The sequence below is a fragment of the Ctenocephalides felis genome, unplaced genomic scaffold (genome assembly GCF_003426905.1).
Source record: "Ctenocephalides felis isolate EL2017-DRISC unplaced genomic scaffold, ASM342690v1 CF-g0.4_SCAFFOLD_03572, whole genome shotgun sequence".
Taxonomy (NCBI): Eukaryota; Metazoa; Arthropoda; class Insecta; order Siphonaptera; family Pulicidae; genus Ctenocephalides; species Ctenocephalides felis.
In genome coordinates, this window is record NW_020539726.1 from 1,706,994 (window position 1) to 1,734,071 (window position 27,078).

The following is a 27,078-nucleotide window of genomic DNA, read 5'->3' on the forward strand; positions in this document are numbered from 1 at the left end:
AAATTGTTTATAAAAAAATACATTACCAAAGGAAAGTTTAACACCATGATAAATGTGTGTGATTTAAAATTAATAATTTTAAATGTTCATTATATATACCAATAATAATTTCAATTTTATTACGGTCATTAACCATATTCACTGGAGCACAAAGCGTTCATTGGCAATCAGATCACCAGAGAGTGAAATGCCAAAACTTCATCTACGAGATTATTTTACAAATAGAGCAAACCCTTTAATCACTCACGTGGAAAATCAATAGCTATAAACAAATAATGAATTGACGTCAATGACATATACTCTTGATCTAAAATTGTAATGCACTTTCTTTAGGAACATCATTTCACTGTTAAATTTAATAAAATTTTATTAAAAAAAATGCTTTGAATATATGTTATATATAAGAAAAGTATATCGTTTTTGTGTTTCATTAATTAAATAAATAAAATCGTTATTTACTTTTATATAAATATTTAAACATCTACTATATGTATTCAGTAATCTTTCTCTGCAAAAGTTATTCGCTATTTTCATGCTTTATTTTGGAACGCCTATCTTATGAAAGATATAGAAATCATGCAAACATATCGAAAGGTAAACAAGAATTTATTTTCATTTTTTTTCTCAATAGAATGGTAGAAATCTAATACAGAACTATATGTAGCATTGCTTTCCGGTTTACGCGCAATGATGCTGTATGATGTAGAGCGCACGAAGATATTGAATTCAATAAACAAACATATATAGTAATAAAATAAAAATGACTATAAAGCATCGTTTTTTTCCCAATAAAACTAGATTGGATTTTGAAATCGTATTTACCCGATTTCTCTATACCTTTATACTTTTATTTACTTTATATTACATGAGCCGCTTATTGGAAATATATTTTTCACATTTTCCATATAATTTTTATAAATAAATTTAATAATAAATTATAATAGAATCTTATTAGAAAAATATTTTAGAAATGTCTGTATTTATATTAACTCCTATATGTTGAAAGATATACATATAAATAAAACATAAAAACATTTTAAAAGACAAAAGAGTTGTTTTATAGGAAAATAATAAATATACCTAGTATATTTAATAAAAATAGTAAGGATACTAAAGCTCTCGAAATCTAGTTCAACTAGTTTTCTCAATAGCTAACACTACAAAATATTAAATAAAAGAATAATTCAATAACTATCGATAATTTGAAAAATACTTAACACAAAACTGTTATAAACTTGTGGTTCATATCATAGTGTTTAAGGCAAATTGCTGGAACTTTTCGTATCGTCGTGAGATATTCTAAAAATTCCAAATATTTTCAAATAGATTATTACAAATTAGCGTTTATAAACTGGGAGACAATATTTATATATCTATATAAGAAAAGTAAATAAACAAAACTTAATCAACCGGAATTAAACTGAAAGACCTTATCTAATATTTTTAAGAAATATGTAAACTAAATTGCAAAATTAAAATAATTTGTATATAGTATGTAAGTGTATATAAATACATAAAAGAGCTTTAACACTTTAGTTGAAACAGATATTAAAATCAGTATTATTTTCCATATCCGTGGTTTTTGAAAATTAAAAATAAAATTAAATAAATTTTTTTTCCCAAAAACTGATCGTTTCTTCACATTGTCAAACAAGCAAAATGTTTTACGAATCATTTGAATCGGATGTTTCTTTCTTCAAAACTTGTCATTTTTGCACTTTAATTTAATTTTGCACTTTAATTTTAATTTTGCTCTAAATCTCAGAAACGGCTGGACCTCACCACGTCTCCCTATTATTACAAATTAATTGTTTTATGAATCATTCAAATCAGATGTTCTTTTCTCAAAATTTTTCTCTAATTGTTTCTACTTTAGATTTTTCAATATATAGTAATTTTCTGTCATATTTTATCCTACTTCTTAATATTCTAAATAAAAAAATATTCAGAAAGTCGTTAATGATAAATTATTTATCAAACGATCTTCTCGGTTTTCGTAATTTATTGTACCAAAGTTGTATGTTATTACATTCACGAACTATTATCGATAATCGCCTTTCCGCTAACGTCGAACCGCTGCTGTGCCTCAGAAGTAACATATTGTTTTGACGTGGGATCTATCATGCGTGATCAGAAGAGTGATCGAATGGTAAATGGTCGCACGCACTACGCGGAAATGTCCCAAAATCAAATATATGAGAAATTGATCTGCGGTGATCGGGGTCACCGTACGGCGATATATGTTTACCACTTGTTCGCACAACTTTTGATCGTCAAAAGATTGGACAGATGCCGTGCTCTACATTCATTATGATCTTATTGAGGGATTTATTTATATGAAAAGTAGTGATGATGTTAATGAAGCTATAATAAGTCTTTCTGAATGTTCAAATTTATTCGTTCGATGTGTGTAAGAATATATGATTTTCTTTCAATTAAAATTTTTTGTGGCATCTATTAATAAACCTTAAGTATAATAAGGGGTAGGACGGGGGGCTTAAAGGTCAAAGTTGACTTTGAGCAGTTATGTTCTGAAAATCAAACCAATTATGTCACAACAAATAACGCATTTCATACAAACTATCTGACTATGTTCTGTAATACTCTCATCTTCAAGCATGGAAATTGGCCAAATTAATCCTCATTCCAAAACATGGTAAAGATCCTGAGAATATGAAGTCATACCGGCCAATAAGTCTATTACCGGTAGTATCAAAAATATTTGAAAAACTTCTTTTAAAGAAACTTATTCCTGTACTTATGGACAAAAAAGTTATTCCGGCACACCAGTTTGGGTTCAGGAAACTTCACTCGACCTTGGACCAAACTCACCGAATAGTTAACGAGATAAAGACGCTCCAAGAAAAAAAGAATTGTTTGGCTGTATTTCTGGATTTATCTCAAGGCCTCTTTTATAAATTGAAATTAATATTGCCCGACAACCTTTTCCAAGTTTTACGATCCTGTCTAACTAACCGCAATTTCTTTATTAAACAACATAATTTCAATTCTTTAGCCAAGCCTATATGTTCCGGAGTTCCACAGGGAAGCGTCTTGGGTCCAGTCCTTTTCCTTATTTACACAGCCGATATGCCTACTTCAAGACACACACCTAGCTACATTCGCTGATGACACGTGCATATTAGCGCTTAATGAGAACTCGAATACGGCTTCCAGGCTGCTCCAGGAACACATAAACATTATTAAAGACTGGTTTGAAGACTGTGGAGACTTCGCCAAAAATCCAGCCATGTCACATTCTCCCTTAGAAAAGGTAACTGCCCAGCCATTTCAATGTTTGGAGAGCAAATTCCTCAACAGGACTCAGCCAAGTACTTGGGACTACATCTAGAGAAAAAGTTAAACTGGAAAACGCACATAAAAAAGACCACCAGGGAACAAACAGAAAAAAGGTCGAATGTCTTATTTTCAATTTTAAATAAATTTTACTGAATAAGAGCTACATTATTCAACCGATGCAAAATATTTCACAGAGATAACATTGTATATAACATTTATCTGATATTTCGACCGAAATATTTAATAGAAGGATTGGAATTACTATTTATTTAATTTATCTCTTATAAAATTGCTCTTTTTTAACTTATTTTACTTATTGATTTACTATTTTTCATTGCTTATACCTTTGTCCGAGTAAAGGTTCAGCTGGTTCTTTTTACCTCACCCACGTGGAAGGATTTATAGAGGTTATATAAATAAGACGTTGATTTTAACTCAAAAATAATAATAGATTTAATAAAACAATTGAATAACATAAACTTAAGAATTATATTAAGGTCTTGTAAATTAAATAACAGTGGCCACAACAAAAATTCTAACAATGAAAGAAAATATTTATATTATGGACTTTCAAACATTTCCGTTTAACTCTCGATAGCAACGCCGTAAAAATCAATATTTTTATCTATTGTTATTTTTTTCTTTCTACTTTAATATTGTCGTTAATTTTTTTTTAACTTTACTTGAGATTAGTGGTGGACTTTTGTAGCCTCGCTCTTTGTGATTCAGATTCAGATTTATAGTTTAGGATAGATTTAAAGTTAAAGCATAAATATGGTATGTAAGATGTGGTTAATAAATAATTTAATATAAAACTTAAAATAAATATTAAACAATAATAATAATAATAGAAATAAAATATTTAATAGAATATAATGATATTGTTCAAGGACTAATGTTGAATTAAATCATTAGTTTTTTCTGAAATAAGTTCACTTTTGGATCAATTTTGGAAATATGTCATACCTGAATTTAATATATTTATACTGATTTGATTAGACAGTTGCGAAATAGTAAATTTGTTAGTTAGATAACAATATATTTTTCATATTTATCCATTATTGATAACTCATTGATGATCCATTTGTTGATTTTGTATTAATTTGAACAGTAAATATAGTAATAAATATAGTCTAATCGTAAGTATAAATATTTCTTGCTATTTTTTACCGGTTTCTTTTGCACTTAATGGGGCACATTTCTGTTAGAGACTTAATTATGATATGTATAGAATTAATCTCAGTATTTCATAAAGAACAATATTTTTAACTTACCGTGTGGTATTTATAGTAATGGGCCGAAAATCGAAAATTAAAACATTTCCATTTCTCGACGTTTTGAAGGCTTCTGAACATTTTGGCATACCTAAAAAAAATGGATGCGTCTGTGTGTGTTTTGTATGTACGAATATTTTTGTTCACGTTTTCGGGCGCACGGATCAACCGATTTGAATGGTTAAAAAAACATACGATTCCTATCGATAGGGAGATGTGCTAATTAGTTTTTGATAAAGGCAGGTCCAGCCGATACGGAGATAAAGAGCAAAGAGTGCAGAAAATAAAAATCGAATTTGTGAGAGAAGGGAACATCCGATTTAAATCTTTTTGCTTGAGTTGACAAAATAATTGCTTTTGGAACAAAAATTTTTTATTTCACTTTTTTTTGTATATCGAAAATAATTCAGATTTCAATTTTAATTCTGGCTAAAGTTTTAAAGCTCACTTATATAAATATTTTTGACTTTGTGATTCAGTTCATATAATTCTTATAAATATTATACATTGTTACAGTATTTATAATAATCTATTTCAAAACAATATTCCTCGAACATTTCGTTACGGTATGGGAAGTTCGAGCAATTTGCCTTAGGGCAAGATGCCATTCACCACTAGATCAGATTTAGATGATGTAGAAATTGAGAATATAGTTTAGCATTATCAAAAAGTCAAACTAGAACATAAACCAATAGTAACTTCCTATACATGAAATATTATCAGAAAAGCTTGGTTTGTTATTAATTCTTTGTTTTACCTTTTATCAGCTTATTAACTTTCTGTAAGGTTGGTTATAGTATTCGCAAAAAATTGAAAATGAAAATTTTTATATATCTTTACGTTTTAGTGGTTTCTGAACATTTTGGCATACCATAGAAAAAATAGATGTACGTTCGGGAATACCGATCAATCAATTTGAAAAATTGAAATTTGAAAATAATTTAAAAACGGCAACCTAGTTGTTAAGAGAACGGAGCGTTCGATTTTATTAATTTAAAAAACTTTTTACTTGTATTGACAAGATGAAGAACTGATTAAATTTTTGGAAAGGCAGGTCTAGCGGTTTCAGAGATCTAGTAAAAACGTAAAAAAAAGCTATTTGGCAGTCAAAAATGATCATTATACATATGCACATCAAATTATCAGATATTTTATGGAAATTTTAAAAATGTGTATCAATTTTGTTTACATTTCCATGGGTCCCGTAACATCGTTTGTCCGTTAGACTCGTTAGTCGATAGTTCGTCTCTATGCAGCTAAAGCAGTGCGATTGCTTTGAAAAAAAGTTCAAAATGTCCAAATTATTTCTAAAGAAAAATTTTTTTTTCCAAAAAAGTCTATTTTTTAAAAAATTTAAGATTTCTCAAAAATCATATAATTTTTGGTACGGGAAGTTCTAGCAATTTGCCTTATAGCACGATAACATATACCACTAGTTTCACTTAGGAAATTATTCCGACAAATGCTTACCAGCAACGGAGCTTTTCATATGACTCTATGAAGCAAATCCGCCGGTGGAGCTACCTTGTACTTTTTTAATCAAATCATAGAATGTTATAAACAATATATATTTCATATACAATCAATAGTTTTCAACTGCAACAGAGTGTACTGAATTTAACTTATAGTGAAGTAGTAAACAACTAATCTACATAAAGAATAATCAAATAATTTCTTTTAAATCAAACATTTTTCAAAAATCAAACAATTATTTGTGTATAATTAACATAAAATGAATATATTAATTTGTTAATAATGCAAATAATAAATGTATAACCCATTTGTTTTCCGGATACATTTTGGAAATCATTGAAAATGAAATAAAAACCATATACTCAACCATCCGTCAATGATTAATATTGAATATTCAGTACAGAATTCGTTGATATCAAATATTTATTATAAATATTTAATATTAATTTCAAGTACTTAATATATACATATATTTGGTACGTAAATAACGTAATTGTATGTTATGAATACTTACGTATAAATTAATATAAAGCAAAATTAATCATTTATTTAAAAAAAACTTGAAATGTAATTATAGCAATTTGAGCCGAGAATTTTCGCATTTGAGCAACGATAATAGTGGATTCACTGGATTCGCAATAATCAACTTCTCATCTGATTTTAACAATATAAATATAAATATAAATAATATATATATATATATATATATATATATATATAATAATACAAATTTTACATGTTTGTTTTTGTTTTTAGATTTTTTATTTTACATAGTAAACTATACAATAAGTACATTCAGCTACTATTATAAAAAAAGTTATTATTTTTATTTTTTATTTTACATAGCAAACTATACAATAAGTACATTCAGCTAGTATTATAGACAAATTAATATGATGGCGTATGATAGCTATAATAAGAATATATTATATATACATACTTCTATATTATGTTTAATTTTGCCTTATTAGTCTACTTTAAAGTTAATATTATGCAGAGATCATATTCTATAAAGTTGCCATTATCAAAACTTTTCTGAATTCTATTCTAGAATTCACTTGGAGATCTGACTACCTTAATAAAAGTTTTCAATCGGCTTCGTTCAATATTATACGCTGCTCTTTGCCATTGCATTATGACAGTCGAAGAAAGTTATATGCGATCATAAATCATGAAGCCGTGATAGAACTATTTTAAAATCATTGTCGGAAAAGGATGCGGAGTATTCGGAACTAAAATCGTATTACACGATAACTGACACAAAGAAAAGTTAGTGGCTTATTGGCGGTAGTAATGTTACCCAGTATCAATTGTTTACATACGTAAATAGATATAGATACATAGATTTAGCACAATCATTGCGTGACTGCACTGGTCTTGAACCGTATTACGTTATTTCCTGCCGACATGATGAAGCGAAGCGTAGGCCCATGACGCGCGGCTGTCACAAAACAATTGACTTCCAAACGAATGACGCAAAAGGATCGAGTCGAATTATTACGCAGGCAACAAAAATTAGTAAAAGTAGCAAAAGCATACGTACTGATTTTCAACTTTCAGTAGCATAAGTTATAAAAACGCAAAAATAAAATTATTAATATATTCTTGGGTTTCCAGATCTCCTGTACATTTTGGCTTATCTTAGAATAAATTGATTACATCCACGATTTCGAGCTTATTGACCAACCAATTCAAATGATTTATTTGATTCATATTTTTGGGGAGACGTGCCGATTAGTTTTTAAAATAACATTCTACAACATGAGAGGCATTACGACGATATTGACTACATAAAAGGCAATGTTTAACTAGTTAACAAGGATAAATCATTTATATCAATTAACTAATTTTATGTTTTTTTTAATTTCCTTGTTAATTTGAAAATTTCTCAGTTGATATTAACAAACAACTTTCACCAATTTTAAGGTTTAATTATTTATTTAATGAGATTAATTAAAGATTGTTATTTCAGCGCGAAGAATTGCGTAACCATAATGAGTAGTAGTGAAAGGAATAATTTTAATTAATATAAACCTCAAATTTTAGCGATTTATTTTTGATATATAATTTAATTGAATAGTGCTTAGACTGACATATGACACTGAGTCAAAACTACTTACTTGGGTTAAGATGCGTTAAACTTCTTAAGTAATTTTCATCTTCATCTTTCATATAAAATCTTAAAAAGTATTATGTGTGCTCATAAACAACAAGTTTTTTTTGGCTATTTTTCAGAGAGGATATAATCATTATTGATTAAAACATTCAATATATTAAGTCCATTCTAAAAATTTTGGGACACCTCATATGGAAAAATATGTTTATGTGTTACGAAAGTTACTAAAATTCTAAAGAGTTTCAGTAATTAGTATTAATTTTTAACTTCCCGTAGGGTAAGTTATTGTAATCGTTCACAAATCAAAATTGAAAATTTTTGCATTTCTCGATGTTTTGAAGGTTTCTGAACATTTTGGCATACCTCAGAAAAAATGGATGTATGTGTGTGAGTGTGTATGTATGTATAGATACAATTTTTCGGTCACGTTTTCGGGCGCAGTAATGATTGGAGAAGTGCTTATTAGTTTTTGGCAAAGGAAGGCCCAGCCATTTCAAAGATACAGAGCTAAATGTGCGAACAATGGCAGTTTTTGTGGGAACTAAGCGTCCGATTTAAATGATTTAAGGAAGTTTCTGCTTGTTTTAACAAAATAATTGATTTTGGAAATGTTTTGTTTCAAAAAATTTTTTCTTCAAATTTTTTTTTCAAACAAAAAATGTTTTTGTATATCAAAAATAATTTAGATTTTATTTTTAATTCTGACCAAAGTTCTAAAAAACTTTGAACAAATAATTTCAACTTTGCAATTCAGTTTATATAATTCTTATAAATATTAGACAATGTTACAGTTTTTATAATAATCTATTTGAAAACATTCACTATTCTTCGAACATTTTGTTACGGTACGGGAAGTTCCAGCAATTTGCCTTAAGGCACAATGCCATACATCCCACTAGTTTTTCATTATTTTGAACAAAAACGACATATTTAACATAATCTTAATTGGAAATAAGGCGAGTTTATTATTATTCAATTATTATGTAATATTTATCCTTAAAAATAAGAAAACGACAGTATTTATATAAGCTTTATATAAAGATTAGTTATAAATTTCTGATCAAAATATTTAAAATATAAAATATAAAAAACTAATAATTTAAACAAAAATATTGTTGATGATAAATATGATTTATAGTAAAAATTACAAATCATTAAATTTTATATTGAGATATATTTAGCATCTCTAGTTGGACAAATACTTATTCAATTATATTGAAATAATTTATGAGTAAATTATTTTATTTGTTTCAAGTAAATAAATGAATATTTACTTATATTTTACTGAAAGTAATGATTAGCATGTATTTAATATGCATATATTTAGTGAAACGTATAAAATCGGTAGCTAATAGCTATCATTAATAATTCAATTTCAGCTTGTGACAAATATTCTCTGTAAACCTATAATTTTCTTGTTTTCATTATTACTAATATTCAGTATAACAAAACGCTAATCATTACCAATTTTCAGTATCGTAAAACATATGAATGCGTATTGTGTTTGTCATGAACTATCAATTATAAATAGATAATATATGTTTTTAGGTCAGTCGGAGTACTGATATTTAATTAACGCAGTGCATACGTAACAAACCCAATAGAAATATTTGTATTATATATATATATATATATATATATATATATATATATAAATGCTTGTACATGTTTAGGTACACCATTATAACTTGCATATATGTATATGTATATATATATATGGAATTAAGGAGTAAGGTAAAGAGGAGCTTAAAAATCCGCGAGTAAAAAAGGTTCAACACCGATATCTCAAGAACAAGTAAAGTTAAGAATTTTTTAACAACAATATTTGAAAGGAGTGGGGAAACAATGAATATTTAGCGTAATCGTGATTTTTTTGACGTTGCTGTCTGGAAATAAAGTTCAATGTTTGAAAATGCACAACAAACATTCCTTTCGTTGTTAACTCTTTGGGTGTGAGCACTGTTGTTTAATTTACGAGACCCTAATATATTTTTAAGTATACGTTATGGTTGAATAATGTAGCTATTATTTTGTAAAAACCCTTTAAAGCTAAAAACAAAGCATTAGACTTGTTTGACCCCTATATTTCCCATTTTAACCTGTCCATAGGGTAAAGAAGCCAGGTGAAACCTTTTTGGAAAACACTAAATGAAACACATTTCTATAATGATGAATTTACTGGAAGCTTATCTGAACATAGTCAGATAGTTATTTGCTCGAAATGTATTATTTGCTCTGATATAATTGGTCTGGTTTTTATAATGTAGTTCGCAAATGTATCAGTAGAATCCGCTTAGTATGACATTCAAGGGACGGCGAAAAATCGTCATACTAAGCGGTCGTCATACTAAGCGTACTGAAAAAAAAAAAAACAATTTTTGGCGAATATGTTATTAATTTCAGTAATTTAATACAAAAATTAAGGTAAAAAATGACACATACTAACAAATTGACAAATTTAATTAAAAATATGACATAACAATGCATTTTTTAATGTAAGAAATCTGTAATTTTTGTTTGAATTTTAATTACTGGGTAAAAATAGTAAAAAATATAGAACTTTACTAATTCAGTAAATTATAGCAGATGTTATCGCTTCCAAATTTCGAACACCAAGAATGAGCCTACTTATTTTTTGCACGAGGTCGTCCATGCCGGATGTTGCCAAAGTTTCCATAGCGCGAATCTCGTGCAACATAGAGACCTGAAGGTATGTAGCGACCTGACACACAAGGGTAGTTCACAGTGGTGCCATACCATAACAATGTGCAATGAAAAACATGAACTCTATGTTATCGGGGGTGTAAAATCATGTCGGTCATTATACATAAACCAAATTTTTTTTCAAAAATGGGTCATTATAAGCGAAATGTCAATGTAAGCGAGGTCAACATATCCGACTAGACAGCTGTTTTTTTAAGAAATTTTATATGGAAACCAAACTGCCTTTAAAATTACGTCATAATAAGCGGTTGTCAATATATCCGGCGTCATACTAATCGGATTCTACTGTATATATATATATATATATGTTGAAAGTTTTTAAATTTGATGTTGAAATGTATGATTAATTTCTTGGAGGGCGTAACATCAAGTAAAAATATAAATAAAGTAAAGTAAAAAAGTTAAAAACTAAATAAACATAGAGCAAGAATAAAAAGCAAAAGATTTAACTAAAAAGACAGACTAATTATATCTAAACCTTAAATTAAAATATTGCATAAAACATTACTTACTAGAAATTCTTAGATTATCACTTACAAAGTGTGTAATCTAAGAATATCAAGTAAGTAGGGTAGAGCGGGGTTAGTTAAGCATAGGGGTAAGTTGAGCAATTGAAATATCTCGAAACCTATTCACCGTCCGTTTAGGCATTATATGGCGGAAAGATAAAGGTTTGCGAGAAATAAACATCCCGCGATCGATAGTGGCCGCTGGACAAATGAGTGAGGCTCACGGGCGTTTTGTTTATTTTGAGACCAAAAAGTAAAAATGTAATTCATTACGAGTTTTCGTCTGGTTTAGTCAAATGTTATTTATTTTTTATAAGGTAAATGTTATTCTTCCATCTAATTATATCACAGAGATTCTGGGTATAATTCTCACGTTTTTTTTTATAAACTCACTTTTACTTTGAAATTACGAGTTGGGGTTAGTTGAGCATAGTTGCTAAACTTGTTCTGTCACTAATACAAATACTATTAACTTCCAGAAATTAATTATTATTTTTAAAATTTAAGCTAAGTCTATGAGTAATGATATAAAGAAATAATGATTTTAAACAAAAATACTAAATATAATGGTAAAATAATTCCTAAGATACGATATTGTTTTGTTGATTCTACTTTTCGTTGATTATTCAAAGCAAATTACTATAAGTTTTGTTTTCTCTGTCAATAAAGACTATAAATATAGAACTGGTTATTAAAAACTTATTTTATTTCATCACTAATCGACATTGAACCTATGATTTCATTATACTTTCTTAGTGCTCAACTTGCCCCACCTATGGGGTACATTGAGCATACTTGACTTTTTGCATTTATATTTGCATAAACAGCTGTAGCTTTTAAATTTTACTTATTAACAAAAAATTGTATTAACACTTTTGTTAAGCGATAAATAACAAATCCATTAAGCCGTATAGCAATTTATTGAGACTTTTCATTGAGGAGCTACATCCGTTTAAGTAAAAATTTGCTCAACTAGCCCCGCGCTACCCTAATGTTTTATGCAATATTTTAATAAAAACCTTGAAATTTGGGAAACTTTTAGGGCACGCTCTTTTATTACAAACTCCTATTTTGTAAGAATGGTTATAGCAATAATAATTTAATGGTTAATGGTTAGATGTTTTAATCAATTATAATATACCTATTTTAACTTCAAGAGTTTTCTGTAACATCTCTCTAAGACCTCGTTTTTTTAATAGATTCTTCAAAAACTTTTAAAGTAATTATCGAAAAACTTTTAAAGGACATGAAAAAATTCTAACTCGGATTTTTGAATGCTAGGTTTTTTAAATTCAATGTTTTTTTTATTTCGTAAAACGATATATTTGCAGCACCACACCAATAAAATCTAATAATTAAACAAATTACACGGAATGAGAAACAGCGCCTATAATTCACATTAGCCCCTCGTTCTATTTCGTATCTCGGCAATTTATCATCGCATTCGTAAGTGACTGAGGTATTGGCCATGTAAAAGGGAGAGCTCATGGATCTCAGTTCCGGACGTGAATATAGCCATAACGCGCGGCACAAGCACTATTAATTATTATTTGTATGCCGAAAGTCATACGTCTATGAATGGAGATGTTAATGATATGAAACAATGATGAGGAATGATGATTTCCGTGGCATTCCGCACATTTCCTGAATTCTCCCTCGAATCCTGAGCTTTGATGAATCTGGCGATTGATGCGCCGTCATACCATTAATCAATGCTGCGACAACTGATACAGATTTTAATTTCTGGTTCATTGATATCTGGTTGTATTGATAGTGATTATCACGAAATTAAATATGCCTTTACGTTTTAAAAAAATTATTTTATCCATGCTAAGTCGAAAATATAGAATAAGGCTAATTCCCATTATTTTTAGAAATTATGGCTTAGTTTATATAGCAGTAATCAAATATTGAGTAAGTAATCTGCTTGCTAGTTGATGTAAAGTGACTATTTTAGTATTTGCTGTATTATACTTACTACATTATGCTATCTTTGACAATATGATCACACATTTTGGCATACCTCAGAAAAAATGGATGTGTGTGTGTGTTTATGTATGTATGGATACGAATTTCCAGTCACGTTTTCGGGCGCAAAGATCGACCGATCTGAATGGTTAAAAAACATTCGATTCCTATTGATAGGGTAAAGAGCTGATTAGTTTTTGGCAAAGGCAGGTCCAGCCGTTTCGCAGATACGAAGCAAAGAGTGCATAAAATAGAAATCGAGTTTTTGAGAGAACGGAGTATCCGATTTAAATGATCTAAAAAGCATTTAATTAATAATGATTGGGAGAAGTGTTTATTAGTTTTTCGCAAAGGTAGGCGCAGCCAATTGGTAGATACGGAGCAAAATATGTAAATGAGAGAACTAAGCGTCCGATTTAAATGATTCAAAGAACTTTCTGCTTGTCTTAGCAAAATAATTGATTTTGGAAAAAAAAATACACTACTTACTCTACGGTATGTTAATTACTAATTTTTTAGCCGACAAATTTAGCCTTTTCAGTTAATTAATTAGTGACAACGAAAACGAAACCATTAAATATTTTGTCTAGTAAACGCAACAACTATCTACTCATAAATACTATATTATGAGATTGAATCATAAATCTGCCCATTAATCCACAAAACCGCATCATTTCTCTGAAGCTCTAACAAGTCTTGATAGTTGCAATAACAAGATGTTCTTCGCTGTATTATGCAATTCCAAGTCGTAAATATTACTGTAAAAATAAGTTCTCATCGTGTACTTATGCAACTCAAAAATAAAATGAAATAATGACTTCTTCCAGCGCTCTACTCGGCATTCTACATTGTATTCATCTCAATGGATTTCGTGTGTTGCTCCTCGCTGTATATATATTATATATAGTGCGGTAGTATATTTTTGAGTCACGTAAAACAGACTACTCATTTCGTGATACGATTCTGCTGAAAACTAACGATTCTAAAACGGCAAAAGTGACTTGCTCTGCAAACATTATGGTTGCTATATAACTTCAAATTGAGTTTAATGTCATCTAAAAGTCATGAATCGTATTTCATTCTGCACGGATGCGATACTTGGCGGCCACAATGAATTTTATATACAATGCATAAGGAATTTTGAAATAATGAAATGGACGCACATTTTATAACGGTAAGATGTATATATATTTTACAACATAATTGAGTATAGTTTTCTAATTATATTGTTAGTCAATTTTTTATTTATTGTTAGAAAATATCTTAAAAATAGATTAGTGACAGTAAAATTCCTAATTACAGAAATGTGTTCTTTTATTACCTTTTCGTAGGGTAAGTTATTGTGATCGTTCAGAAATCGTAATTGAAAATGTTTGCATTTCTTTAAGTTTTGAAGGTTTCTGAACATTTTGGCATATCTTAGAAAAAATGGATACGTGTGTATGTGTGCGCGTATGTGTGTTTTGTGTGACCGACTTGAATTGTTTAAAAAACATTCGATTTTTATTGATTGAGAGACGTGCTGATTATTTTTTGAGAAAAGCAGATCCAGCTGCTTCGGATATACGGAGCAAAGAGTGCAGAAAATAGAAATCGAGAATTTGAGAGAACGGCGCATTCGATTTGAATTATACAGAAAATATTTAATTCCTAATGATTATGATTAATGATTCCAAAGGCAGGTCCAGCCGTTTCAGAGATACAGAGGTAAATGTGCAAAAAATGGCAGATTAAGCATCCGATTTGAATGATTCAAAAAACTTTTTGCTTGTGTTGACAAAACAATTGCTTTCAGGATTTCTTTTTTTATTCCATAATTTAAATTTTTTTCAGAATTTTTTTTTTGTATATCGAAAATAATTCGGATTTTAATTCTAATTCTGGCTAAAGTTCTAAAGTTCATTTATATACTTTTAAATAAATAAATTTAACTTTGCAATTCAAGTTATATAATTCTTATAAATATTAGACATATAGATAGAAAGATGTCTTGATTAGTTTTTGGCAAAGGCAGGTCGTCAGCAAAAAGAGACTTGATAATTTTGTTTTTTGGACATCCGACTTTCTCTAAATCCTTTGGAATCAAATTTGGACCACATATATTTGTTTTGACCTTCGAGCCATTGAATATAAGTTTATAAAGACGCGTTACTTTGTTTTTAGACGCGTCGATTGGTTGAGCCGTTTAATTAGAATTAATTGAAAAATGCAAATTTTTTAACCACGATTTAACCAAATGTTGTAAACCGGTTTTGAAATTTCAAAAACCGTTTGAAAGATATCAGTCAAGAATCGCTCTTGTTTGTTTCTGGTGAAGATGAACTGAACCGTTTCTTCGTTATTGCAACAAAACATTCTTGATGATTTAGATGAAAGATGAAACTTTGTAATGAAGATAAAACTTTGTATGATGATAGAGGTTATAGCCTTAACGAACACCATAAAAAATTACTGAAGCTTAGAATAATGGGCATTATAAAAATTATCAAATTGTATTGTCACAATTTTAAAAATTGAAAAATTTTAGTTCTTATTGATTAGATCGATAATTTACAGAATTATATAATTCAATACAACTAGACTTGAGACAAAATGACACTTTCTCTACATAATTTGGACCAATTTTCTGTAATTTTTTATATTTTTCTTCAATTACCTATGTGCACTGTTCAAACTCATTTCAAATTTTAAATTATATACAATCTATCAATTAAATTGATATCAAACAGATGGGAACATGATTAATAATTTATTTATAAAATTACAGACATATATGAATACTATGCATTAGGAAAATCCGATTCGACCAGTAAAGTGGTTATGCTCTACTTGATTCAAAAATGGTACATTAATTTATTTGTTCTAACTTATTTGTTTTTTCGTTTTTATTATTTATTAATACATTTATTATAGTAAATACTTGTACAAACTTTAGTACTCATGCAACATTAGTAAGTCTTTTTGATAGTTTTAAATGTTTTCTTCTAATCATTACTAAAAGCAGCAATTACATGTTGAGTAAACATTGTAGGGATTTTACTCTTTGTGAAAAAATTGTTGCAGTTGTTTTTCTAGACAATGTTTTAATCTATTTTCTAAAGTGCTGCAATTAGATTGTATTGGTGAAGCTCACCCATCTCACCGATCTCCTAAGATCTAGTACGGTGCCATTCAAATTATATTTAGACAAAAGCAATGACACGGCCTCACCCTAAGGTTGGAACTGTCGACTGGATAATCCGTTGGCCTGAATCAACGGCACGTGGCGCTCAAGCCATGCCAGAGTAATATAACCCCCTTCTATAATGTATTTCTTATCATAGCATTCGATCGATTGCGCATTCATCACCAATTCACTATTTTCTATTTTTATAAGACTAAATAAACTATAATATTTTATTTACCATGGAATAAAATGGGTTTTTGCGGATATGTTTATCAAACCCAGGTGGGAAAAAGAAAATTCCGGGCAATTACCTACGTAACTGAATTAATCAGTTAATAAAAAACAGTGATTATATAATGCAGATAGTGATTACCAGATTTACGAATGTTGATTTACCTATTTTTACTGAAGTGAGCCAATTTGACACATACAAAATAGTTTTTTTTTTAAAAAAAATGGGCCTAAGACAATTTAAATGAAAAGTTTATTAACAAAAAAATCAAAATAAACATTTTCCGCCACTTGATCGAGTAGCATCGCCATACCTATATGTATCAATGTATATAGTTTTATATGTATATAGTAGAGATGGGTAACTCACTCCGGTGTTATCACTCCGATACAACTCCTCCTTCGGAGTGAATACGAGTGGAGTTATGTCACAGGATTTGTCATATTCGACTTCCCTAAACTGATACTAAATCTGTTAACATGTGCAGATATTTGCTTGAAATTTTTTACTAATACAAAGATTTGGGTCGAAAGAAGTGTTTTTTTTTCTCGTCTCACAGGCAGTTTTAGGATTTTCCAGGTACATAATGCCTCTAAATAATGTTATTTTGTATTCTATATTTTGTATAAGATAATGTTTGTCCGTAAATGAGCTCTTTCAATGGTATGCAACCAGCTAAAAATATTTAGTATTATATTATAACTTTTACACAATTATGATTCTATAATTGTGTAAAAGTAATAGTATATATGCTATTCAAACTACCTGATGTATAATTAATTCTCAAAAAGGAAATAATAAAAGCATGTGAGGTAATATTATTTTGTGAAAAATATTATACACAAAGATTTGTTCTTATTTTATATATAAGGGTCACTGCATTATTTTCATATAAAAATAAACATATTCAAAGAATTCTATATTTTCTCTTCAAAACTAATTACAAAACTGATTTTGATTCCCAAGTTTTTTGTTAATTTGAGATTTGTATTCATATTGAAATGCATAAAATAGTAAGTATTATAATAAAATGAACAAAAATGTTTGTAATGTACTATTTGTAAACTATTTCCAAAGTCTTAATAAATCCAAAACAACACACTAGAGAACACTTTTGTGTCAAGTATTATGTTTCATGTGTCATTTGTGTCATGTATTATGTATAAAAAATATAAATTGCAGATAAAAAAGTGAATTAGGTTAGAAAAGCTATTTTACTACAGATAAATTAACAAAATAGTTATTCGAGCTCTGTTAATAAATATTTCTGATGATATACCAGATCAGTATTATTTACAGTATTGTCTCTATAAAAATGTACCCATAAAAATTATATTTTGCATTGGTTGAACAATGCAACTATTATTTTGTAAAATCCCAGGTTACAAATTTTTGAAAAACAAAAAAAAACTTATCTACAATGATGAATTCGATGGCAGTTTAACTGAACATAGACAGATAGTTGCTTGATTGATATGTCTTATTGTGATATAATTGGTTTGGTTTTCACAAAATAATTGCTCAAAGTCAAATTGGACATTTGTGTCCCGCCCTACTCTATTTCACATAGAATTGTATTCACAATATTTGTAATAATTGTATTTGAACAAACAATGAATCTAATTATGACAAAATTCTTACAGAAAGTAAGATTTATAATAGTAGTATGAGATGATACATTTTTTTGTTTATTATATTTATTAATACATATTTAGATTACTATTTTTAATTTTGTTGTTCAACCTAGTAATTAAACTGCATCGCATTGATTAAATAATATAGCTATAGTTCCATAATAACATTTTAAAATTAAAATAAAATTGTGTATCTTTTCTTCTCTATCTGTCCCTCATTACCCTGCCTGTAGTTTAAAAAATTAATTCTACAACGGTGAATTAGCTAGGAATTTTACGCAACATAGTTAGATAGTGGTTTATTTGATGTTTGTCTTTAAATTGATTTTCACTTTATGATTTCTAGAAGTTGAAATGGACCTTTGTGCCTCGCCATACTCCATACATATCGGTAAGTTCATGCAACTTGTTTCAAAGCAAAATGCCTACTCACACCGAGTTTTGTATTAAAACCTTTTATATAAAACATTTGGAAAATGTAGTCTAACCAGACACCCCATAATAATCTGTCAACTCCAGTGTGCATGAAAGCGCCATTCAGGCTCTGACCTGCGTCACCGGCACAGGCCAAAATGAATTCTTATATGGGTTATTTATGGAAATATTTGAAGTTCAAATCCAACAGCCCATTTAATAACGTATTAGCAAAGGGTTGTAACATGTGGAGCATATTTTTGAATGTTTTCGATTGATGTTCCGGATGAAAGAGCAGGGAAGTAAACATAAGGGTCCCTATGAAATTGAACTCGAATTTTGTTTAACATGCTAGAATATAATCTGGGCTAATGATATAAACTTGATAGATTTATCATTTCTCAATATTTTGGAACTAGTTTGAAAGGATCTAAATTATTTCAAAATATTTAGTTTTGCGATATTAATTTAAACTTGATTTAAAAAATATAATTATGAAATAAAAAACGCTCAGAACATCAAACCTATTGTAACATTAAATTTTTCATGAGATCGACTTCAAGCAAAGTAAGAATTTATATTATAATATTCCAAACAATCCAAACATATTTATAATATTATTGTGAATAACCAATTGAATCGCTAGTAGTTAAAAGTAAAACTGAAAAACAACTTGGATAATATAACTTGAAGGTGGTTTTCAAAATTGATTTTATACAAATATGTAAAACATATTTTGTATCGTAATAAAGCTACCTGCACAGTCATCTCCTAGTTTTGTCTTAATTTTAATTTTAAAGAGTTTTTACAAAATATTAGCTACATTATTTACCCAATGCAAAATATAAATTTTATGGGTACATTTTTTACAGAGATAACACTGTAAATAACCTTGATCTGGTATTTTGTCGGAAATAATCATCAGCATAGTTGGAATAACTATTTATTCAACTTATCTTTTGTAAAATTCTTATTGTTAATATACTTTTTTATTTACTATTTATATTGTTTACGCTTTTGCCAGGGTGAAGATTCAGTTCGACGTTTTTGAACCACCCATGTGCAAGTTATATTAAAAACTGTTGAATCTAATATAACAATAATAATATAACTTATAAACTAATTAAATAAGGTATACTTGAAAAAAACTATCAACGAAAGAAACTCGTATTATATGCGTTTTAGGGGTCATAAATTAAAGAAATTGCTCATAACTAAGCGACATGATGTTAAAACAAATTCTTAAAACTTACTCTTCAAATATCAGGTAGACAAGTGCAACAAGAAAGACCTAAAATCATTTCTAAAATCAAAATATTGCTAATTTTCTTGAACGTTTTACTGTTGCTTGTTTAATTCGGTTATAATTATAACAACATTTCAAAATGAAAACAAAATTGTGAGGGTGTTTTTTCAAACGCAAACATATAAATATCACAATAAAAATGCTCGGCGAGAAACATAATAGCGATAAAGTAATTTGCAAGATCGTATTTTCACTAAGGAAGGGGAGAAAATGCATTTTCATTTTAATCGCGTTTTATATTTTTCTTTTTTAAACTTGGATTAAATTCTGCTGTACTGCTTCTATATAATTTAGACAATATCGCGAATTGAATGAATTAAAATTCAGAGAAGAGATTTAGTCAATATGAGAAAATAATCAATCCTGTTATTAAAACTGTTATTGTATATAGTTGTTAGCATTTTTTGTAGAAACCATAATATATTTTTTGTTTTTTCATTCTAATGCACAATCAATATATTTTCAAAATTCGAAACATCCGCATTCTCTTTCGTTTCTATTTACGTAAGATAAAATTTTTGGTAATTTCTAGTTCAGTCTTTTTTCATTAAAATGTGTTTAACTTTGTAGTTAAACCTGCATGAAAAAATCGTAGAAATAAGAAGTCCACGTGATTATTCTCTTTTATCATCTATTTTTCATAAAGAATAAATTCTGCCTGTATAATACGAATACGTACCTACATATAAATATATTCAACATAACTGATTTTTCAAAAATATGATTAAGTTGTTGAATATAATGTAGTATTTAGACATTCCTTAGTCACCAAATAGTAATTACACAATAATATCCTCACAACTTTGTGTTTGTCGTTAAAACTATTTTATTATTTATCTTCGCATGCAGTTTACATGAAATATTTCATAAATCAAAATAAGAAATATTTTCAGTCTCAAAACACATTGTATATGTATTTGAATTTGTTTTGTTTCTGATGCTCTGTACAACTTGACATTCCGCGTATTGTATATAATTTGTATTTAAAGTATTTAAATACCAAAATCTGCTTTGTATTCACTGAATAAATTTGTGGGAAAAATTACACTGGATACTAACTACCGTTTTTTTCTAGACGTTCAGTCGATAATTTAATACGAATAAGAAATAAACATGTAATATTCAACATAACCTATTATTATATATCCATGAAACTAGAACACGGGCAAATTCAGTACTATTTAATAGGAAAGTTTTTGAAACAGATATATATATACACGCACAATAATTATAATTGAAAAATATTTTGGGATACTTTTGAAATATCATCTATTAGGTTTGCTGATATTATAATACTGCACCTTTACACAATAATGCTTAAACGCTTAGACCTTAGAGTTTGAGCAAAACCCTTTGCTGTCATTTGCAGGTAAATTTACATCTTAATTTCTATATGTTTTGAAGCGATCAATTTATTTACTTCAAAAGAATCAACGAGATTCTTGATATATTGATAATTTGACATAGGGTAGGACAGGTAACAAAGGTCCAATTTGATCTCCTGCAATTATTCTGTGAAAACCAAGCCAACTACAGCACAGAAAATACCACGTATAAAATAAACTATACTATCCAGTGAAATTGGTAGCTAATTATTCATTGTAAAACACTGATTTTTTGGCATTTTTTGAAAAGTTTGTCACTTCTATTCCCAGGAGGCAGTAAAATCTATCATTTTATTTTTAATTTTAAAGAGGTTTTATGAAATAATATTTACATTATTTAATCAATGACATTCAGTTTAATTATTAGGTTTAAATGTGTATGTCAATTTTTTTTTTTTTTTTTTACTTCTATTCCTAGGAGGCAGTAAAATCTATCATTTTATTTTTAATTTTAAAGAGGTTTTATGAAAGAATATTTACATTATTCAATCAATGACATTCAGTTTAATTATTAGGTTTAAATGTGTATGTCAAATGTGTTAGGTTAATTTTTTTTTTTTTTTTTTTTTTTTTTTTTTTTTAACTCAGTTTTATTTAGCAATCAGAAATACATAAAGATTCCTATGAGCTAAAAAGACAATATTTATGAGTGATGCCTAAGAAGAACTCCAATGAGAACTTCTCAGTTTTACAATTAATGTGATATATTAGACCTAATCTAAGACTAAGTCTAAGGGCCATTGTCGTTTCAACCTCCTAATGCCAAAAGGTTGAGTAATGTCAACTATAGAAGGGTTCATATGTGAGTCCAGTTTGCGCTTATATTTTTCCTTAACTTCTTTAAACGTTAATTGCACCGTTTTCATGTTGAGGTCGCTGTGAATGGTTTCGTTTGTCACGTACCACGGAGAATTAAGAATGGTACGTAAAATTTTTGATTGAGTTCTTTGCATTATAGCTACATTAGATTTGTAAGCACATCCCCAGAGCTCAATTCCGTAGGTCCAGATTGGTTTAATAATCGATTTATATAGCAGCAACTTATTTTCGACAGAGAGCTTTGACTTTTTACGCAGTAGCCAATCAAATTCTTTCATTTTGATCATTATTTGCTGCTTTTTTGTTTTTATATGGCTTTTCCAAGTAAGTCTGCTATCTAAATGGAGACCAAGATATTTCACTATGTTCTGTTTCGGAATCTGGACGTTATTTAAATAAATTGGAGGACACGTACTCTCTCTCAGGGTAAATGTGATATGAACTGATTTGGTTTCATTTATGCAAATCTTCCATTTAGCAAGTCACATTTGTAGTTTATTGATAAGTTCTTGCGTTTGTCGGGAAGCTTGATCAGCACTATGATTACTGCTTAGTATGGCAATATCGTCAGCGAATGTAGCAATTGTCAGATTTTCAAGTAATGGGAGGTCCTTTGTGTATAAAACATATAAGAAGGGTCCAAAAATACTACCTTGTGGAACTCCTGACATTATTTTGTGAAAATCAGATGTTACTTGATTTACTTTCACTTGAAAAATCCTATCTTGTAGATAGGATTTTAAAATCCCATAATACTTGGTTGGAAGGTATGTTTTTATTTTATATAAAAGTCCTGGGCGCCAAACTTTATCGAATGCTTGTCGAACATCCAGGAAGACACCACTACAAAATTGCTTATTTTCAAATGACTTGTGTACAGTATCAATAACCCTGTGAACTTTCTGTGTGGTCGAGTGTTCACGTCTAAAGCCAAATTGATGATAGGGGATCCAATCTGAAGGAAGCTTGTTGTTGATTTGGTCCAAAAGGATCCTTTCAAGCAGTTTAGATATTACGGGAAGCAAGGATATTGGTCTATATAAAGATACTTCAGTCAAGTTTTTGCCTGTTTTAGGAATCATTAATATTTGGGCAGTCTTAAATGATTTTGTTAGGTTAAATGTGTCAGTTTAAATATGTATTTTTAATTTTTTTTATTTCTCAATTTTTAAACATAATAGTAAAAAAATAATAAAAATTGGCAACTTTTACTAACTATCATAAATTTTATCTTGGTATGATGATATGAATTTATGTTTATCATAATCAGGTTATATCAGATTATATATTGAACTGAAATTATTACAAATAATATAAATACAACTTATGTTTGAAATACATATTTCATGGGCATATTTTTACCAAATACCTTCGAATGAAATTTTGTCATAATAATTCATTAACTAGTTGTGTGTGGCATCGTTTCCTGAGGCAAAATGCTGGAACTTTCCGCACAGAAATAAAATTTTGAAAATCTGACTTATTTTCGATATTCGAAATTTTTTTTTTCATTTTTTTTTCTTTTTCTAAAAACAATCGTTTCCTCAATACAAGCAGAAATCGAATGTTTTTTTAACCATTCAAATCGGTTAATCCGCGCGCCCGAAAACGTGGACAAAAAGTCGTTTGCATACATACATACACACACACATCCATTTTTTCTAAGGTATGCCAAAACGAAAAGCCATGCGAAAATTTTGAATTTCGATTTTTGGACGATTACAATAACGTACCTTGCATGAAGTTAATAATGTTGGAATAACTATTAATTTATCCTATATCTTAAAAAACTACATTTTTTAACTTATTTTACATTTTTATTTACCATTTTCCTATTGTTTATCTTGTGAGTGTAAATATTCAGATAGTCCTGTTTACCCCAACTTATATAAAAAAAATGATTTTAACTTACAAATAACTTATATTCAGGTATCGTAAACTAAATAACCGTGCTAAAAAACAAAAAAAGACTAACATCAAAGAAAATACTTTCGTTAAAAATCGGAAAATGTGGCCGTTTATCTCCGACGTCGCCTGAATTAAGGCGATGGGTTGTTGCACATCATTTACCCTCTACTTTAAAATAGAGTCGTTAAAACATTACTTGCTTTTGAAATAGTGGTGGTAGACCTTTTTACCAGCGGACTTTTAGGCCCCCTTTTACTGTATATAGTTATTTTATCACGAAGTTTTAAATAAATAAGAAAATGTATATCAATATTGTTTTTCACCTAAAGAGAAATACAGGTTGTAATTAATATTAATTGCAGATGATCAATTTTTTAAATGCTCGACCAACTGAACTGAAAAATGAATTACATCTAAATTTGAACCAACTTGGCTAGATAGCTTTGTTGATGCAGCAATATTTGTCAAATACATAAATCTTGTGAAACAATTTTTATATAATTTGAACTTGACATCATTCATCTTTTTTACAGGAAAATAACTTCCGAATGGTATGTTATAAGTAGGAATGAATGTAACTGTAAACACAAATTTTCCATTGAGCGATCAAGATTTTATGGGATGCCGGCGTTAAAGCAGAATTATACCCGCATGCAGTAAAATTCTGTTGTTCTTTCCCTCGTATATTGTAATATTTTTCCACGGTGTGCAATTAAAGTAATCACAACAATGAGCCCACAGAGAAACATTAGGCTTGTCACTCAATATATATCAGTGTTTTATACTTATGATATAATTCTGTAATCTGTGAATGATTTTTAGGCGTACGATTTTATGCGAGACGAAAGTTTTTTGAAGTAAAACTTTTTTAGGCGCGACTAGGGTGTAAATCCGTACGAATGCAACGGAAGTGCGTTACGGCTCGCGATGAAATCATTTCTATACGGGTCGATTGTGATTAGACATCGCGTATGTGAATAGAAATCTGTCGTTGTATGCGTACCGGCACCAACGTTTGTATGCGTACCGATATCATCAAGGAAATCGGCATAGATAAAAAACATTTTAAAATTACATCGTAGTACAAATCTTGATTTAATGAAAAATGAATCAGAAGAATATTTTACCCTGTTCCTTGAAAATAATAAAACAAATTAAACATTTGTTTCGTGAACTAAACGTAAGTTTATTGATTAGAAGTTATTTCTATATTATTCGTAGTTTCTATAAATCTTTAAAGTTATTGAAATGGAAAATATTTTTAGGCAAGACAGATATTACAGCTGTTTAAAGAATGAGATTATATCGCCAGCAAAAAAGTAAAAAAAAATACAAGCAGTTAATGAATGTATGTTAATTTTAATTATATGAAGTTCCTCAAACACAATTACATGATGAGTGAAACTGCGAAAACAATATTTGTTTCGGCGTTGTTTAACATAATCTACTGTGTGAACGAATATTATAGAATTTATTAATCAGCAATTACTTCATTTCTCTAATGAAGATTAATTTCTAAATGCTAATTACAATGACAAACCGATCATGTCATATTTGAAGTATGACTTTAATTATATTATTGTTTTTAAATATGATACATGTTTTTATTGCTATTATGAAAATAAAATTCATATTTTATCATTATATAAATGTGTATAATGGTTGACACTAATAAATGTGTGCATCACGTGTGTTACCATATTACTAATAAACATTATTCAAAATTGTTATATGATGTATTCATTTTTACTTATTATTATTAAGTAACTTAATCAAATAAGTAACATGAATTTGATACTTTGTACAGTAGCAAATAAGTTTTACTTCAATCGCGTGTGATCCTTACGCGCACTCTTTTTTATTATTTACTTTATTTGGCCTCCTGAATACAAATTAACTCTTTACTTGGTTTACGAACAAATACTTTGAAGCAAGAAATTCTTTTTGTTTACAAAATGGTGATATAATTGCCTTTTTACAATATGATGATATAACTCAAAATTTATAAATATTAGTTGCTTTGGTTTGAGATGAAATTAACTAATAGCAAAATTAGTACTTTTCACATAAAGCAACAAAGAATGTTTATCTTATATATCTTAAACCTTGGCGTCCTTCTTATTATATTACGGCTCTGAAACTAAATAGTAATTTAGTATTATATTTATATCCCTTTTATCACTTACAATAAAAATTTATACATAGTATTTCAATAAAAGTATGCTAACGAAATGTTTATTTCGAGGCCCTAAGAGGGCCCCAAGAATTGCTTAAAGATGATATCGTAATGGAAGCTTCTCTGCAACTATACCTTAGGGAAATTCTGTAATAAATAATAATGTTTATGCGGATACGTGATCAGATTGAATAATGGCTAAGAAGAGTAAAATTGTTTGCAACATTATTAGAAAGTTGTGTATAGCTTTGGGTCTTTATATAAACAGCATAATAGATATATAAAATTATAAACATTTAGCATCACATGAGAATAGTATGGTTTATTAAACAGTACTTACAAACAAAATAATCTGTTCAAAAATTTGAATTTAGTATTTTAAACATCTCTTATAGGTTAAGGCGGGGCACGAAGGCACTATCTGTCTATTTCATCAATATTGAAATTTATTTATTATAAAAAATATTTATGAAAAACATTTTTCATCATTTGTTAAGTACATCAACGACATACTTGGTGCTATTGTAACAAGTTACTCACTAACTCATTGTAATAGCGTTCAGATCTATACAATTATGCAGAAAACTTTGTCGTTGTATTTTTTTTTGGCTATCGCAATTTGAAGTATTTTGTTTCGATTTGCACGTATAATGTCAACTAGAGTAGTGTTTTTC